The sequence below is a fragment of the Pezoporus wallicus genome, unplaced genomic scaffold, assembly GCF_028554395.1.
Source record: "Pezoporus wallicus isolate ANWC-B61680 ecotype Strahan unplaced genomic scaffold, APGP_CSIRO_Pwel_v1 contig_4131, whole genome shotgun sequence".
Taxonomy (NCBI): Eukaryota; Metazoa; Chordata; class Aves; order Psittaciformes; family Psittacidae; genus Pezoporus; species Pezoporus wallicus.
In genome coordinates this window covers 9,803,990-9,821,439 of record NW_026641950.1, presented here as the reverse complement: position 1 = coordinate 9,821,439, position 17,450 = coordinate 9,803,990, and positions in this window count along the sequence as shown.

The following is a 17,450-nucleotide window of genomic DNA, read 5'->3' as shown; positions in this document are numbered from 1 at the left end:
CTGCCGAGTCCATTCGGTCCATGATGTTCAAAGTTCATTCTCTGTGGGGATGATGGCTGGAGGGAAGTCAGGGCTAGTTGCTGGTGACCTGGAGACATCTAGTTGATGGGCTATAAAAGCATTACACAGCAGGCAACAGCATACAATTGAGTTCACTGGCTGTTTTCCCCCAAAATCAAATCCCCTTGAGGTATACATCGGACTTCCCCATCTTCCCGCATTACCCACCAAGTATATCCAGGTCCCTGAGCAAAAGCAATCCCACAAGTGGGTTTGCCTTTACCTGAAGCAGGAATTACCCAGACTGTCTTCCCCAGCAAATTCTTCATATGCACCACGGGAACTTTGTCCCCCTCTACAATATGTAAAAGTTCTGACTGGGCTGGGCCGGCCCTGTTGGCAGATCCTCTGGTGTTGACCAACCAGGTGGCCTTTGGTAAGTGTGTATCCCAATGCTTGAAAGTTCCCCCACCCATTGCTCTCAGTGTAGTTTTTAACAGCCCATTGTACTGTTCGATTTTCCCAGAGGCTGGTGCGTGGTAGGGGATGTGATATACCCACTCAATGCCATGCTCTTTGGCCCAAATATCTATAAGGTTATTCCGGAAATGGGTCCCATTGTCTGACTCAATTCTCTCTGGGGTTCGTGTCGCCACAAAATCTGTTTCTCAAGGCCCAGGATAGTGTTCCGGGCAGTGGCATGGGGCACAGCGTATGTTTCCAGCCACCCGGTGGTTGCTTCCACCATGGTAAGCACATGGCGCTTGCCTTGGCGGGTTGGTGGCAGTGTGATATAGTCAATCTGCCAGGCCTCCCCATATTTATACTTCAACCATCGTCCTCCATACCAAAGAGGCTTTAACCGCTTGGCTTGTTTAATTGCAGCACATGTTTCACACTCATGAATAACCTGGGCAATAGTGTCCATTGTTAAGTCCACCCCTCGATCACGGGCCCACCTGTATGTTGCATCTCTGCCCTGATGGCCTGAAGTGTCATGGGACCACCGGACCAAAAATAATTCACCTTTATGTTGCCAATCTAAGTCCATCTGAGCCACTTCAATCTTAGCCGCTTTATCCACTTGTTGGTTGTTCTGGTGTTCCTCAGTGGCCCGACTCTTGGGTACATGGGCATCTACATGACGTACCTTCACCACCAGGTTCTGCACCTGGCAGCAATATCTTTCCACAGTGCAGCAGCCCAGATGGGTTTACCTCTGCGTTGCCAGTTGCTCTGCTTCCATTGCTTCAACCACCCCCACAGGGCATTTGCCACCATCCATGAGTCAGTATAGAGATGAAGTACTGGCCACTTTTCTCGTTCAGCAATGTCCAGGGCCAGATGGATGGCTTCCACCTCGGCAATCTGACTCAATTCACCCTCTCCTTCAGCAGTTTCTGCAACTTGTCGTCCAGGACTCCATACAGCTGCCTTCCATCTCCGATGCTTTCCCACAATGCGGCAAGAGCCATCAGTAAACAAGGCATACTGCTTTTCACTTTCTGACAGTTTATTATATGGTGGGGCCTCTTCAGCACGCACCGCCTCCTCCTCTGGTGACATTCCAAAATCTTTGCCCTCTGGCCAGTCCATGATGACTTCTAGAATGCCTGGACGACTGAGATTTCCTATTCGAGTTCATTGTGTAATTAGTGCAGCTCATTTACTCCATGTAGCATCAGTTGCATGACGTGTAGAGGAGACCCTGCCTTTGAACATCCAGCCCAGCACGGGCAACCAGGGTGCCAGAAGGAGCTGTGCTTCAGTGCCAATCACTTCCGAAGCAGCTCAAACCCCTTCATAGGCTGCCAGTATCTCTTTTCTCAGTTGGGGTATAGCTGGCCTCAGATTCTTTATATCCCCGACTCCAAAAGCCGAGGGGTCGACCTCGAGTCTCCCCTGGAGCTTTCTGCCAGAGGCTCCAGGTAGGACCGTTCTCCCCAGCTGCAGTGTACAGCACATTTTTTACATCTGGCCCGGTCCGGACTGGTCCAAGGGCTACTGCATGAACTATCTCGTGTTTAATTTGCTCAAAGGCTTGTTGCTGCTCAGGGCCCCATTTAAAATCACGCTTCTTCCGGGTCACATGATAGAGAGGGCTTACAATCGAACTGTAATTCGGGATGTGCATTCTCCAGAACCCCACTGCACCCAAGAAAGCTTGCGTTTCTTTCTTATTAGTTGGTGGAGACATTGCTGTTATCTTGTTGATCACATCTGTGGGGATCTGTCTACGTCCATCTTGCCATTTTATTCCCCAAAATTGAATCTCCTGTGCAGGTCCCTTGACCTTACTCCGTTTTATGGCAAAACCGGCTTTCAGCAGGATTTGGATTATTTTCCTCCCTTTCTCAAAGACTTCTTCCGCTGTATCACCCCACACAATAATGTCATCAATGTATTGCAGGTGTTCTGGAGCTTGCCCCTGTTCCAGTGCAGTCTGGATCAGTCTGTGGCAAATGGTAGGGCTGTGTTTCCACCCCTGGGGCAGTCGGTTCCAAGTGAACTGGACACCCCTCCAAGTAAAAGCAAACTGTGGCCTGCACTCTGCTGCCAAAGGAATTGAGAATAATGCATTGGCAATATCAATCGTGGCATACCACTTGGCTGCCTTTGCCTCTAGTTCATACTGAAGTTCTAGCACGTCCAGTACGGCAGCACTCAATGGTGGTGTGACTTCATTCAGGCCACGATAGTCTACTGTTAGTCTCCATTCTCCATTAGACTTTCGCACTGGCCATATGGGGCTATTGCAGGGCGAGCGGGTCCTGCTGATCACCCCCTGACTCTCCAGTCTACGGATCAGCTGATGGATGGGAATCAGGGAGTCTCGGTTGGTGCGATATTGCCACCGGTGCACTGTTGTGGTCGCAATTGGCACTTGTTGTTCTTCAACTTTCAGCAACCCCACAGCAGAGGGATCTTCTGAGAGACCAGGCAAGGTGGACAGCTGCTCAATTTCCTCAGTCTCCAAAGCAGCAATACCAAAAGCCCACCGGTACCCTTTTGGGTCTTTGAAGTACCCTCTCTTGAGGTAGTCTATGCCGAGGATGCATGGAGCCTCTGGACCAGTCACAATAGGGTGCTTTTGCCACTCCCTCCCAGTCAGGCTGATTTCAGCCTTGTCGTGGTTTAAACCCAGTCAGGTAATTCGTTCGCTCACTTCCCCCCCTTTCTTGCCCTCCCCCTGCTCCCGGAGGGACGGAGAGGAGAATTGAAAAGAATGCAACTCCCACGGGTTGAGGTAATAACAGTTTAGTAACTAAGGTATAACACAAATCACTACTGCTACCACCAATGATAATAATGATAAAGGAAATAACAAGGGAAGAGAATACAACACCTCACCACCAGCCGACCGATAACTCGCCCCCCAAGCCCGACCAAGCTCCGACCGATACCTCCTCCAACCCTGCAGTCTCCCAGCCCTTCCAGCTCACTCCCAGTTACATCCTGGGCATGATGTGCTGTGGTATGGAATAGCTCTTTGGTCAGTTTGGGTCAGGTGTCCTGTCTCTGCTTCCTCCCAGCTTCCCCTCCTCCCTGGCAGAGCATGAGGCTCACAAAGTCCTTGGCCAAACCAAAACATCTCTATCAGCTCTGTTCCCGAGCCGAAAGTCAAAACACTGCACTGCACCAGCTACCAAGGAGGAGAAACATGACTGCTACTGCTGAATCCAGGACATTATCCACCCCTTATTCCATACCATTCACGTCATGCTCAGACCCCACATTTTCAATATACCATCATTCTTATCTCGGTGCACTCTTATCTTAGTGCATGGACCAGTCCCTATAAAGCTGCTGCGTCCATCTGGTCCATGTCAGGCTCCATCTCTTGTAACAGTCTTCCAGAGCAGGAGAGACTGTGTGCAGTGTTCACACTCGTGAATAACCTGGGCAATAGTGTCCATTGTTAAGTCCACCCCTCGATCATGAGTCCATCTCTGTGTTGCATCTCTGCTCTGATGGCCTCAGGGAAAATCTCTCGGTCCTCCTACATCGTCGTTTGACCCCAGACAAGACCCAAACCTGACTCTGCTTAACTCTTGAAATCAGCAGTGGGCAAAACACACTCTGTATGCGTGTTAGCATGGTGATTCCCATCACCATCAGCAAACAAGTCTCAAGAGCATTAAAAGGCCATTCAAAAAATTCAAAACTCTCAAATGTAAATGGTCTGGGGGGACGACTGGGAGGGTAAAAGGATGTCTCCTTCACAGGTTGAGCACCTGAGAAGGAGAAAAAAGATGTGTAATTGCTAAGCACCTCCATCATATACCTCCCAAAGTATAAAGGTGGTGACCACACTGGGAACATAAGCCAGATCAGTTTCATGATCAATGATTCTATTGTATTACAAGACATTACCATAAAGTACAATGGGACAAAAACCTTAGCCCAAGCCCCACACTTGAAAAACACTAATACAGCAAATACCGGATGGACGTAAGGTACGATATACTGAAACTGTGAGATCAAGAGGAACAACCTTGAGAGCCAATAAATCAGCATTGTGATGAGTGACTATCAATCCAGTCAGATCTGTTCTTATCTCAACCCCTCGTGCCCCACGTTGGGCGCCAAAAAGAACTGTCGTGGTTTAAACCCAGTCAGGTAACTTGTTCACTCACTCCCAGTGAGTGGTGCCGAGCTGACAACAACTGAGGTCTGTCCCCCCCCCCCCCAAGGTTCTCCCCTTCCCCACTCCCGGAGGAACGGGGAGGAGGATCGAAAGAGTGCAACTCCCACGGGTTGAGACAAGAACAGTCCAGCAACCAATGTACAACAAAAAATCACCACCGCTACCACCAACTACAACAACGATAAGGGAAAATAACAAGGGAAGAGAATACGATACCACCGGCCAAGAAAACGAGTTCCACCCAGAAGCCCATGTCCTTCCGGGTAACTCCCAGTCACCCCCCACCCCAGCCATGACGTGCTGTGGTATGGAATACCTCCCTGGCTAGCCCGGGTCAGGCGCCCCGTCTCTGCTTCCTCACGACTTCCCCTCCTCCCTGGCGGAGCATGAGCCTCACAAAGTCCTTGGTCAGGGTAAACATCACTTAGCAACAACCGAAAACATCGGTTTCACCAACACTGTTCTCAGGCTGGAAGTCAAAACACAGCACTGCACCAGCTACCACAAAGGAAAGAAAACATGACTGCTACTGCTGAACCCAGGACAAAGTGTATTAAGAATGCCTATGAACTGGACATCCTGAGAGGGTTTTGGTAGAGCTGAACACAGTTTTTGTTATTAGATGTGCAAGTAAATGCATTACTTATTGATACAAGTGCATCTTGGAGAAGTGTAAAGCAGAGTGAAGTATTTTTAGGGATAAGAAAAAGAGCATAAGCCCAGGAAATGAGGATCTGAAGGAACAGTTTTGATCCTTTTTGATTTATCCCTCAGGCTTGTTGATGATTCATGTGAATGCAGCTGATTTTCTTTCCCTTGCCCCATGTCACTGTTAAGAAAAGGAAGGATATCGTATGTAATAACTGGTCTCTGGTCTATGCAGCATCTCCTACACTGAACAGTCTGTTATCCAATCCAATGCAGTGCCCGTGACACTGAAGAACAGCAATTGAGTTCAGTTGCCATGGGCAGGAAAAAAGTCTTTAAGCTGCTTGATTCCATCTTATTCTGATTTCTGATTGTTTTTAGCTTCTTTTTTTAATAGATTTGTTCTGAAGCTTTTTCTCAAACAAATGAGATAAGAAAGATTTGACTACCTGAGGACCTGAGCACTGGCCTTTGGTCAACATTACAAAGAAACAAGAAATTCCCTGCTTTCAGGCAGCTTCATATTCATATTTCTTCCATCTTGCCTCCTTGTTTTTAATGGTATTATCAGGTAGGAATACAGAACACACCTTTATTACCATCCATATTGGCCCTTAGGATGATGATGAATTATAACTTCTACAACATTTATCAGGCAAGACCATCAAGGAAACAACATAGTTTCTAATTTTGGAATAGTTACCCTCATTAGAAATTTTGTTTTTTTTTGTTTTGTTCTGTTTTATTTTGTTTTACTGAAGATGTGTTTATGAAATTAAACTGCATTTTTAAGTGCACAAAGAAAAATGTTTTCAGAGTCCTTGTTCTAGTTTTTAAAAGCAATGAAAGACACAAGTGCAAGGTCCTACACCTGGATCGGAGCAATCCCAGGCATAACTACAGGCTGGGCAGAGAAGTGATTCAGAGCAGCCCTTGCAGGGAAGGACTTGGGGTGCTGGTCGATGAGAAATTTAACATGAGCTGGCATTGTGCACTCACAGTCCAGAATCACAGAATCACAGAATCCTAAGGGTTGGAAGGGACCTCAAAAGATCATCTATTCCAACCCTCCTGCAAGAGCAGGGTAACCTAGAGTACATCACACAGGAACTTGTCCAGGCAGGCCTTGAATATCTCCAATGTAGGAGACTCCACAACCCCCCCTGGGCAACCTGTTCCAGTGATCTGTCACTCTCAAAGCCAACTGTATCCTGGGCTGCATGAAAAGGAGCGTTACCAGCAGGTCAAAGGAGGTGATGCTACCCCTCTACTCTGCTCTCTTGATGGGTTGCCCAGGGAAGTTGTGAATGCTCCATCCCTGGCAGTGTTCAAGGCCAGGTTGGACAGAGCCTTTGGCTGAGATGGTTTAGTGTGAGGTGTCCCTTCCCATGGCAGGAGTGTTGGAACTAAATGATCTTAAGGTCCTTTCCAGCCATAACTATTCTATGTTTCTATAAACAACCAACCTAGTGTCACTTTGCTGCTGTATTTTTGCGTATGAATTTCTTTTACACTGTCTGTACTTTGACTATTACACCAATTTATGATCTCATTTCAGTTTTATTTCTTCCACCTGCTTTTAAAGAAAGATTTTCAATTCCCTACTTTCAGCTATTGGTACATTAATTCTCTTTCCCAGCAATATTTCATTTTAAAAAAACAATATAGTGAAATTCTCCTCTTAATATTCTGTAGAAAATAAACCTGAAAAATAAATAAAATCATAATAAGTGTATAGGTAACCATAAATTATAGCAAACTTGTCTTTATTGGATTTTAGGAATACTTACAATTATGATGCTGAGAATTATATTATGATCCATTTGTTACTAATGAAATATTCATTTTCATTAACTTGTACTTAGTCTTTTGTTCCACAACAATGTGTTGAAGAGAAGAATTAGACTTTACCTTGCAAATCCAGATATAATTGAAGTCTGGGATTTTTTCCATAGTCTAGAAATCCATCTTGTTTCATCTTATTTTGGCACTCTGTATTTTGTTTGATATTATATAAAATCTGAAAGACATGGGTGTTGTTAAACTGCAAATCATAAAATATATATGAGGAAATTTTAATGACAACAGAGGATGAAGATGTCCTGTATATTGACCTATGGCAATTACCTGAAACTGACAGAGCAGAAATTATCCCTTCTATTGTTAAAAGATATGGAGATACAGTTTGGGATGTTGGAAAATATAGATTTATGTATCACTTAGGATACTGAAGTGATGAAAGCTAATAAAGAAGCATCTTTGATACTCCTCTTCAAAGCAAAAACTCTTGAACAATTATATCTTAAATATAATTATTATTTTAAATTATTATTTGTGGTCTGTGCTTTACATCTCTAATATTTTTATTTAAATGTAAGAAAAATTGTAACCTGAAAAATACTTTATTTATTTCAGATATCATTATTCCATTTCATGAGCTAGACTTCTGTTTATTTCTGAAGAGACTAAAAAAGTTTCTTTCTGTCGATCTCACATGACCTCACATGTAAATGATCTCACATGTAAATCCAGTCATAGATATAACTTTTTAACTACATGAATAAGGAAATATTTTACATACAGATGTGGAACCAAGTGATCCATCTGAAAAAAAATAATTTGAGAATACTCAGAATTCACACATGAAAGTCTGTGCTTTAAGAGAATATTGAGTTTAAAAGCCAAACACTCAAAAGTTATGAAAAGTCCGATCTGCATTTTGTGTACTGCATATACAGACTACAATCAGGTCATGTCTTTTCTTCTTTTTACTAGAGATTGATTTCACTTGGTGACATAATCATCATGTTTCCTCATTTTTAATGATTCTTAGAACTTTCTTTGCCCACTCTGTTACTGCAACTTCTTTCTCAAATGGAATTGAACAAAATATTGCAATATTATACACATAGCCCTCCTATTTAAGAATACCTTATTTAAATGGTCTATGGCTGCATTAGCCTTTTTAGCTTTATGCTTAAACTGAAGCTTAAGCATAGTATAAGTTGCATCTGCTGACAAAGAAACTCTTCCTACACTTGTCTCCCAACATCACCTCAAGTTTGTTAGCACAAACGTTTGTAGAGCTGTGTTATGTATTTCCTTAACAAAGCAATCCTGGTAAAACAAAATAATTTGTTCTAAAGTCCACAACTGGCTTAAAGTGTATGTTTTCCATAAAATCTACGTTTGGTTCTGCCGATCTTTGTTTAGGGAGAAGAATGGATAAATATAGGCAGCTGGCTAATATCAGAAATGAATGCTGAATCATTTCTTTAAGAACAGCATTTGTTTGTGTTGACTTAAAGCTGATTTTATTTTTTGAGATATCTGAACCAATCTAATAGTTTGCTTCTGCAAGAAGAGATGGCTCCTCCTCCATTTTTTCCTGAGTTCTGCTGCTTGGCTGATTCTTTGGTGAGCTTTTCATGTCACTATGCCATCACAAAAACATTCTGAGGAAGCAGATTACCTTTGTGCTGCTTAACACATGACCGTGCTGAGCAGATAAGCACAGTCCAGACAGTGCAAAGAAAGAGGCAGGGCTGTGCAGATATGGACACAGGCTCCTTGAGAATCTTCTAGCATCCTGGACATTTACATAAGTTCAGCCTTCACAGGAAACTTCACCCTTGCTGCTGTGCTGCTTGTTAGCATACATGACTATTCTTCATAATCCAGCCTTCAAAGGGTTTTCCAGAGTCATTACTTCTCAAAATAAATCATGCTTATCATGGAAGATGTCCTAATACTTCTCACAGGACAGAAATACAGTAACAGCACAAGCCAGAACAGCAGACTCTGAAGTGCTAAAAGTACATTTGTATGAATATGACATTTAACTCAATAAAAAAACCTCAAACCTTTTATTTCAGGAAATTAAAAAAATGTATCATTTTCCTGCTTTCAGTTTACTGATGCTATGGGTCAGTGGGACCTGCCCTGTCAGTGATTTACTTCCTTCTGCAATTTTCTGAGTAATGGTTTTTATGGTACTATCAGCTGCCTAAGAAAAATTATCAATAATGTAGACCCAAGTAGCAATTCTTGAATGACAGTAGTGGAAATACAAATGAGCATTTTCCATCCTAACAGTAGCTTGGAGTTCAGTTTATTGGACAACTTTTAACGGAAGAATCTTCTGTGGGAATCTGTAAAACCTGAAATATTTCCCCACAAAAACATCCCTATTTTAAAACTGGTCTGCCTAAATCTTCCTGGTGTTTTAGCTCTTTGCTGATCTGTCCATGTCTTCAGCTCAGTAAGCAGCCTATCAAACCATCCTACATATGGGTAATCAATGGTATTTTCATTCAGAAGACATTTTGGAGGGTGATACTTCATCATAAAACATTTCAAACTACTGAAATCTGCCATGAGAAAGAGTTTCTTTTCTAAACCTCAATTTTGAGATGTCCCAGTTGGTTAATCATATGTGCTATGTCTACTTTAATCAAAACAGAAGACATGACAATACTACTCAGAGCAATTTTAGTTCTCTTTTCAGTAAAATACCTACAGCTACCCCTGTTAACATCATTTTCTTGGGGGTTTTGTTGGTTGTTTTTTTTTGTCAGTTGAGGGTTTTTTTTTTCATGATACACAGTTTTAAAATAATACTTTTCTTGACTAAAATTGAAAATTACTGTTGGACAGATCTTTTTACAACACCAATCTCCCTCATCTTTCGATTACACAGGTGTTAGCCACATTAAAGAACATTTATTTCTTACTCAAAAGCACAGGAACTTCACTGGGAAAAATATATTTGCACATGAATAGAAAATATCAGGCACTTCTCTATTTTCTCTGTGACAGATTCAGTCTACCTGCTCGTATTATGCTAATATAATACAAATAATATTTATTAGAACTTCTCAATCAGGGGAACCACAATCTGCCTTGTTAGATACAGCTTTCTATGAAAGAATATGCAATGAATGATTTGTGGAGATTTTATTCTTCATGAGTTAAACAAATAAGGAACACTGTGTTTTCTTCTCACAATGTACAATGAGAACGAAAAGGCCAAACTGTTGAAAAAAGACGTTCATGTTTTTAGATATACTACTTCAGCAGTTTCTAGGGACTATAAGTGTGAATAAATACAATAATTTAAGTTCATAGTGTTTACTGTGGCGTAATAACACTGACATGGAATGAATTTGGCAGGAGAGGCAAAGGAAATAAATTGTTGAAAATGCAATTAAAAATGTGACATAGTGTTTAGAATAAGAAAAAAAAACAAACAGTAACATAGTGATTTTATTTGTGATACCTTTTAACTTTAGATTATAGCATACTTGCAATTATGTCATATTTATGAGACTCTTTTTTTTTTCTAAGATGTAGTGCCTTTGTCTTGTCATGCATCAACCTACATTACATCCATACACAGCTGATGTAGGCCTTCTGCACAATAAGCATGCATCCTAAATACACATTTCATTGATCTGATACTGAAAGAGAGTTAGTCAATTTAAAAACTCGTCAACCCTTTTATTTTCAATTTAAATCTCCCATTATTGGCACAAATATCAATTCAGTAGAAGATGTAATTTAGGAAGCTATTTTTGGATTGCATCTCTCATGAGCTTTCACTTTCTTCACCTACTAAAACTTAAAATATAATGTATTTGTCTGCAGAAGAAACTAAATAATTTATTGAATTTGATATTGATTCATTATCTATACAGGCAAGAAGATTTTAAAAATTATTTCCATTAAAATTCTACTTTTATTTCAAAAGCTCTGTAAGTTTTAAGCTCCTCAATTCATAAAGATACAAAATTGTCTTCCGGCATCTGTGTGTGTTTCAGTTGGGTGAATCCAGAGGAAGGGACAAAAATAGTACTTCTGAACAGAGAGTGTCTCTCTGAGATGCAGAAATACTTGTTAATTGCATTAATACATAATGTTTCATGGGATGTGACAAGATAAGACAATCACTTTCGAACAATAGTTTAACTGGGAAAAACAAAGCAGATTGAGGGAAGTGCATTTTTACATTAAGTAGACTATTCTGAGTAAGGCTATTCAGAGTTTTCTTGAAAAAAAAAATAGTTTCCTCAAAACTAGGTTGATTTTTATTTGGTGAAATTCATTAATTTCCTTTGATTTTTCATCAGGATGGTTTTTTTTGGTACATAAATTTGAACAATAATAACAAGCATAGAAGTTTCTACAGAACAGAGGTTTGCCCTGGAATTTATTTTTTCATTCCAGGGAAAATTTAAATGTATGATGAAATCTCAGACGCTATTATCGAATCATGCTTGCAGAGATTTATTTTTTAATATTTACCACTGAATATTTCTAACTGGTAGATCTCACTATGAAATTGAACAGAAGGGACATTACAGAGGAACTGTTCAGAGCTGTTACAGAAGGAGAGATATCATCTTCCATTCAGTCTTCATAACCACATTTATACTTAAAAATGAGACAAGAGATGGTCCAGAAGGCCTTGGGAGTTAATAATTCCAGGAAACAGTGATGACAGTGGACTGAAGGAATGAACTAACTCAGTTCAGGCTGAAAGCTGGGCTGTGCTCATACATAAACTCACACCATGAGTTAGGACTGCTTTTATCAGCTTCTAGTTCTATATAAAGACTATGTACCGAGAAAAAGCAGGCTGAGGTTTAGCAATATGAATTAGAAATGTTTTGGTCAAAGCAGCACGCACACACAGGATTTAAACACAGGGATACAAAAGCAGTATAGGTCAAACCAGTAGAAGTCAATTTTTTTTTTTTTTGCAGTGCTTTGAACAGTAAAAGAAATCATTTGCAGTAGGTTTAGAATTAAATAAAAAATTACCAGTGCTTCAGCATCTATTAATTTAAAGCAAACCAGAAGTTTTAATGCATGACAGAAGAACAGTTTTATACTTTTTTTTTTTTTTTAACCTAAATTAGACAAAGCTTTTGCTCTGGAGCCCTGCAGAAAGACAAATTGCAATAATGACAATAAATGCTGAAAAATAATTTTGAGTGTCTGCAGTTCTGTCCACCCTTGGGCAAGACATTAAGTCTTTCATTATTTATAAATGCAGACCTTTGAGACAAACAAGTGGTATAGCACACCAGTAATGCTCCTGAAGCTATGTGCAAGGTGGTATTACACGAATATATATACACGAGTAGGCTTTTTCAGGACATACTTGATAATAGGAATAAATCCCTTTTTCTCTCATTGCTTATACAGATAAGATTGAATGAGAAAGAATAATGACAACACACTGAAATATGTAAACATATACACCATGGAACATGTCTTCTGATCCTTGCGTTAAAAAAATTTCCACTGAAAGGAACTTCTGTATGACAAAGAGCTCAGCATGAGCCAGCAGTGTACACCTGCAGCCCAGGAAGCCAACCGCATCCTAGGCTGCATCAGAAGTGTGACCAGAAGGTTGAAGGAGGTGATCCTGCCCCTCTACTCTACTCTCATAAGACCTCACATAGAGTACTATGTTCAGCTCTGCAACCCTGTCCTGGGTTCAGCAGTAGGAGTCATTTTTTCTCCTTACTAGCTGGTGCGGTGCTGTGCTTTTGACTTTCAGCGTGGGAACAGCGCTGATAACACCAATGTTTTTAGCTGTTGCTATGTAATGCTTACTCTGACCAAGGACTTTCTGAGTCTCATGCTCTGCCAGGGAGAAGGGGAAGCTGGGAGGAAGCAGAGACAGGACACCTGACCCAAACTGACCAAAGAGGTATTCCATACCACAGCACGTCATGCCCACTATATAAACTGGGGGCAGTTACCCGGAAGGGCTAGATCACTGCTCGGTCTGCATGGGTATTGGTCAGCAGGTGGCGAGCGGTTGTATTCTCTTCCCTTGTTATTTTCCTTATCATTATTATTATTGGTGGTAGCAGTAGTGGTTTGTGTTATACCTTAGTTACTGGACTGTTCTTATCTCAACCCGGGGGAGTTACATTCTTTTGATTCTCCCCACCATCCCTCCAGGAGCAGAGGGGGTGGGGAGTGAGAGAGAGACTGCATGGCTGGCTGAGTTTAAACCATGACAGTTCTTTTTGGGGCTGGTGTAGCTGCTGTACTTGGAGCTGGAATGGCTGCGCTGTCTGTTGTGACTGAAGTTTGAGTAGCTGCTGCACTTGTTGCTGGGGGTGGTGAGGCTGCTGTGCTTGGAGCTGGAGTAGCTGCACTGACTGTTGCTTTGCCCTCAGATCCAGGGACATTTTTTTTTCCCTTTGAAGGTGCTGGATAGTGTTGAACAAGGCCCTGTAAGCATAGGCTAGGCCTGAGCACATTGCCATGATTTGTCCCTCTCTGGTATGACCAGAATGACCACACACCTCATTTAAGTGTTTTACTAATTTTTCTGGATTTTGCACTTGTTCAGTGGTGAAATTCCAAAGTACTGGAGGGGCACACTGGCCTAGATACTTGCCCATACTATCCCACACACCCTGCCACTCATGGCTGTCCAGCCTCAGGGACAATCTCCTGGTCCTCCTATATTGTTGTCTAACCCTAGACAAGGCCCAAATCTGACTCTGCTTAACTCGAGATCAGACGAAATGGTCGTGGGTAAAACACACTCTGTATGCATTTCAACATGTTGATCCCCGTCACAATCAGCAAACAGGTCTCGACAGCATTAAAAGGCCATTCAAGACCTTCAGAACTCTCGAATGATTCTGTAAACGGTCTGGTGGGGGGGTGCTGGGAGTGTAAGGGAATGTCTCCTTCACAGGTTGACCAGCCGAGGAGGGGAAAAAAGATGTGTAATTGCCAAGCACTTCTACTATATACCTCTCAAAGTATAGAGGTGGTGACCACACTAGGAACACAAGCCAGATCAGTTTCATGACCAATGATTCTATTGTATTAAAAGTCATTACCATAATGTACAATGAGACAAGAACCTTAGCCCGAGCCCCACACTTGAAAAACACTAACACAGCAAATATCAGCTATAAGTAAGGTAAGACATGCTGAAATTGTGAGATCAAGAGGAACAACTTTGAGAGCCAATAAATCAGCATTATGATGAGTGACTATCTGAAACAATGAATACTTATCACACATATGATTAGACACACTCCGGTCAGATCTGTAGTTATCTCAACCCTTCGTGCCCCACGTTGGGAGCCAAAAAGATCTGTCATGGTTTAAACTCAGTCAGCCGTGCAGTCTCTCTCACTCCCCACCCTTCCACCCCCCTGCTCCCAGAGGGATGGAAAGCAGAATCGAAAGAATGTAACTCCCATGGGTTGAGATAAGAACAGTCCAGTGACTAAGGTATAACACAAAACCACTACTGCTACCACCGATAATAATAATGATAAAGCAAATAACAAGGGAAGAGAATACAACAGCTCACCACCTGCCAACCGATAAGCAACCAGACCAAGCAGTGATCTAGCGCTTCCCTTCATGCCCAGTATACAAACTAGCCCCTGGTTTATATACTGGGCATGATGTGCTGTGGTATGGAATACCTCTTTGGTTAGTTTGGCTCAGGTGCCCTGTCTCTGCTTCCTCCGGTTTCCCCTCCTCCCTGGCAGAGCATGAGACTCAGAAAGTCCTTGGTCAGAGTAAACATTGCTAAGGAGCAACTAAAACCACCAGTATTATCAGCACTGTTTTCAGGCCGAAAGTCAAAAACACAGCACTGCACCAGCTACTGACTGCTGAACCCAGGACAGAACCCCAACATAAGAAGGACACAGACTTGTTGAAGCGAGTCCAGAGGAGGGCCACAAAGGTGATCAGAGGTCTAGAATACCTCTCCTATGAGGGCAGGCTAAGAAAGTTGGGACTGTTCAGACTGGAGAAGGGAAAGCTCCAGGGAGCAGCTTTAATATCTGAAGGGGCCTACAAGAAAGCTCGAGAGGCACATTTTACAAGGGCATGTAGTGATATGGTCAAATGGCTTTAATCTAGAAGAGGTAAATTTACATTAAATATTAGTAAGAAATTCTTTACTGTGAAGGTGGTGAGGCACTGGCACAGGTTGCCCAGAGAAGCTGTGGCTGCCCCATCCTTGGAAAATCTCAAGGCCAGGTTGGATGGGGCTTTGAGCAACCTGGTCTAGTGGAAGGTGTCCCTGCCTATGTCAGGGGCATTGGAAATAGATGATCTTTAAGTTTCCTTACAACCCAAACCATTCCATGTTTCTATTCTAAATAACATGTACATCTAGCCAATAGCTTAAATTCTGTGAGCTGATATTACAACCTCAGTGATAGGGATGGGCTTTTTGCTTGATCGTGCTGACAGAATAAATAGTTTCAGTATAGAGTGCGAGATTGTTAAAGCCTCTTCCAACTACCAATAAGTAAACATCTGATGCTTCAAACAGGCTTTATTTTTTTTCTTGAATTATAAGAGGATTTATAACAAGATAATAAAGGACTGTGTTTGACATTTAGGCATATATTTTGAGGAATCAGTGACAGGAAGTAAGATTATACTGAAGATGGTTAATATGTCTTGTGTTGCAATAATGAAAACACAGAAAAAATTCTCCCTCCCCTGCTGAGTTCTTTTCCTGTCATCTGGTAAACAGCAGAGCAGAGTGGCAACATATAGCTCTCCCTTCTGACCTTACTGTTCAATAAGAACCATTAAACTGGGATGATAATGATAGCACAGGTACAGAAAAGGAAAATAGTGAAAAATCATAAAGCAAAGGTAGCAAACATCAAACTGACAGGACATTTATGTATCACAAAGCCCATAGAGGAAAAATGTCTTGTCTTACTAAATCTGCCTCTTCTGCTACAGCATATATCTTTAAAGAGCATTGACTGCTGCTGCACACTAGACTAGCAAAGGAACTCAACTGTAACTGTGCGATGTAACTGAAATTGCTCATTGCAAATGAAAATTACTTCGGTCAGAAAGAGTGATAGGTGTGCTGTTAAACAGTCTAATAAAATCTATGCCTTTCCTTCATCAGCCATGGTTTTCTGAGGAGCAGCTTCATAGAAGGCAAGCACAATCCTGTCTCTCATATTCAACTCAGAAATCAATTATAGCTACTTATTATGCAAAACGTGTTGTATTTTAACATACTCTGTCAGAAACGAGTAAGTGATATTATTTGATATACAAAATTAAATGCAACAGAAGAAAGTGCAGTTGAAGTAGCACTTCTATAAACATCATACAATGCAATTTGACCCTCATTGTCCTATACCACCAACTTAATTTCAGATTTTTAAAATTCACAGTAACACAGATAACTATATAGTTGATAACATCAGAGATAGCATTTCTTGTTCTGGCTTTTGTTGGAAAACTAACTTTACAGCAGGTAGTCTCCACATTCACCTAAAAGATATATGTGTGTTCAGGGAAATATTTTGTTACGTCATAACTAATATTCTTGATCTGATTATCTTTCAAATGTGAGCATGAGATGTATTTTCTAGAAATCAGTCCAATAACAGTATAAGCAATATCTGAAAATTGTAAAGAATATTTATTTTCAATCTAACACCCACCAAAACCTGATGTCAACTCAAATATGCAATCCTCCTGGAAACCTTTAATTCATATTGCAAGATGATAAGTTACTACCAGCAAATACCATGAGATCTGCCCTAGTCACAAACTCCTTTCTGAAGTCGGGGAAAGGTCGCAACCTGGTATGTACACCAGTTATCTGGAATGTTATTGCATGCCTTTCACGCCTAGTGATTTCAGAAAAAAAAATAAAAAAGAAAGAACTTAGGAGGCATTTTTAGTATACCTGTAGTCAAGTGTAACTGTTTTTCCAGATATCCTTTACAGTCATTGGAAGCATTGTGGGGTTTGTGGGTTTTTTGAGAGTAAAAGTGATGCTGGGAAACCTTAATTCAGGTGCTCCAGGAAGAACCTCTTTTTCCCTCTCTAATGAACAGAGAAAAGCCTAAAGACGTTAGCATTTATAGTTCAAAAGTACTTCACAGAAAGTGCCTATCATTTCAAATTAGCAAATCTGACACTAATTTTCTTCAAGTTTGTTTATTTAGTTTGATGCCAATGGGAAACAAGTACAAAACCAACAACCTATAAACATGGTTTTGACTTAACAAACTTAAACACCTGCATATCTTCACTTGTACTTAGGCACAAAATCAAGAATTTAAGGTACAGTCTAGTTACTTAGCTGACAATTCTGTCAAGAAAA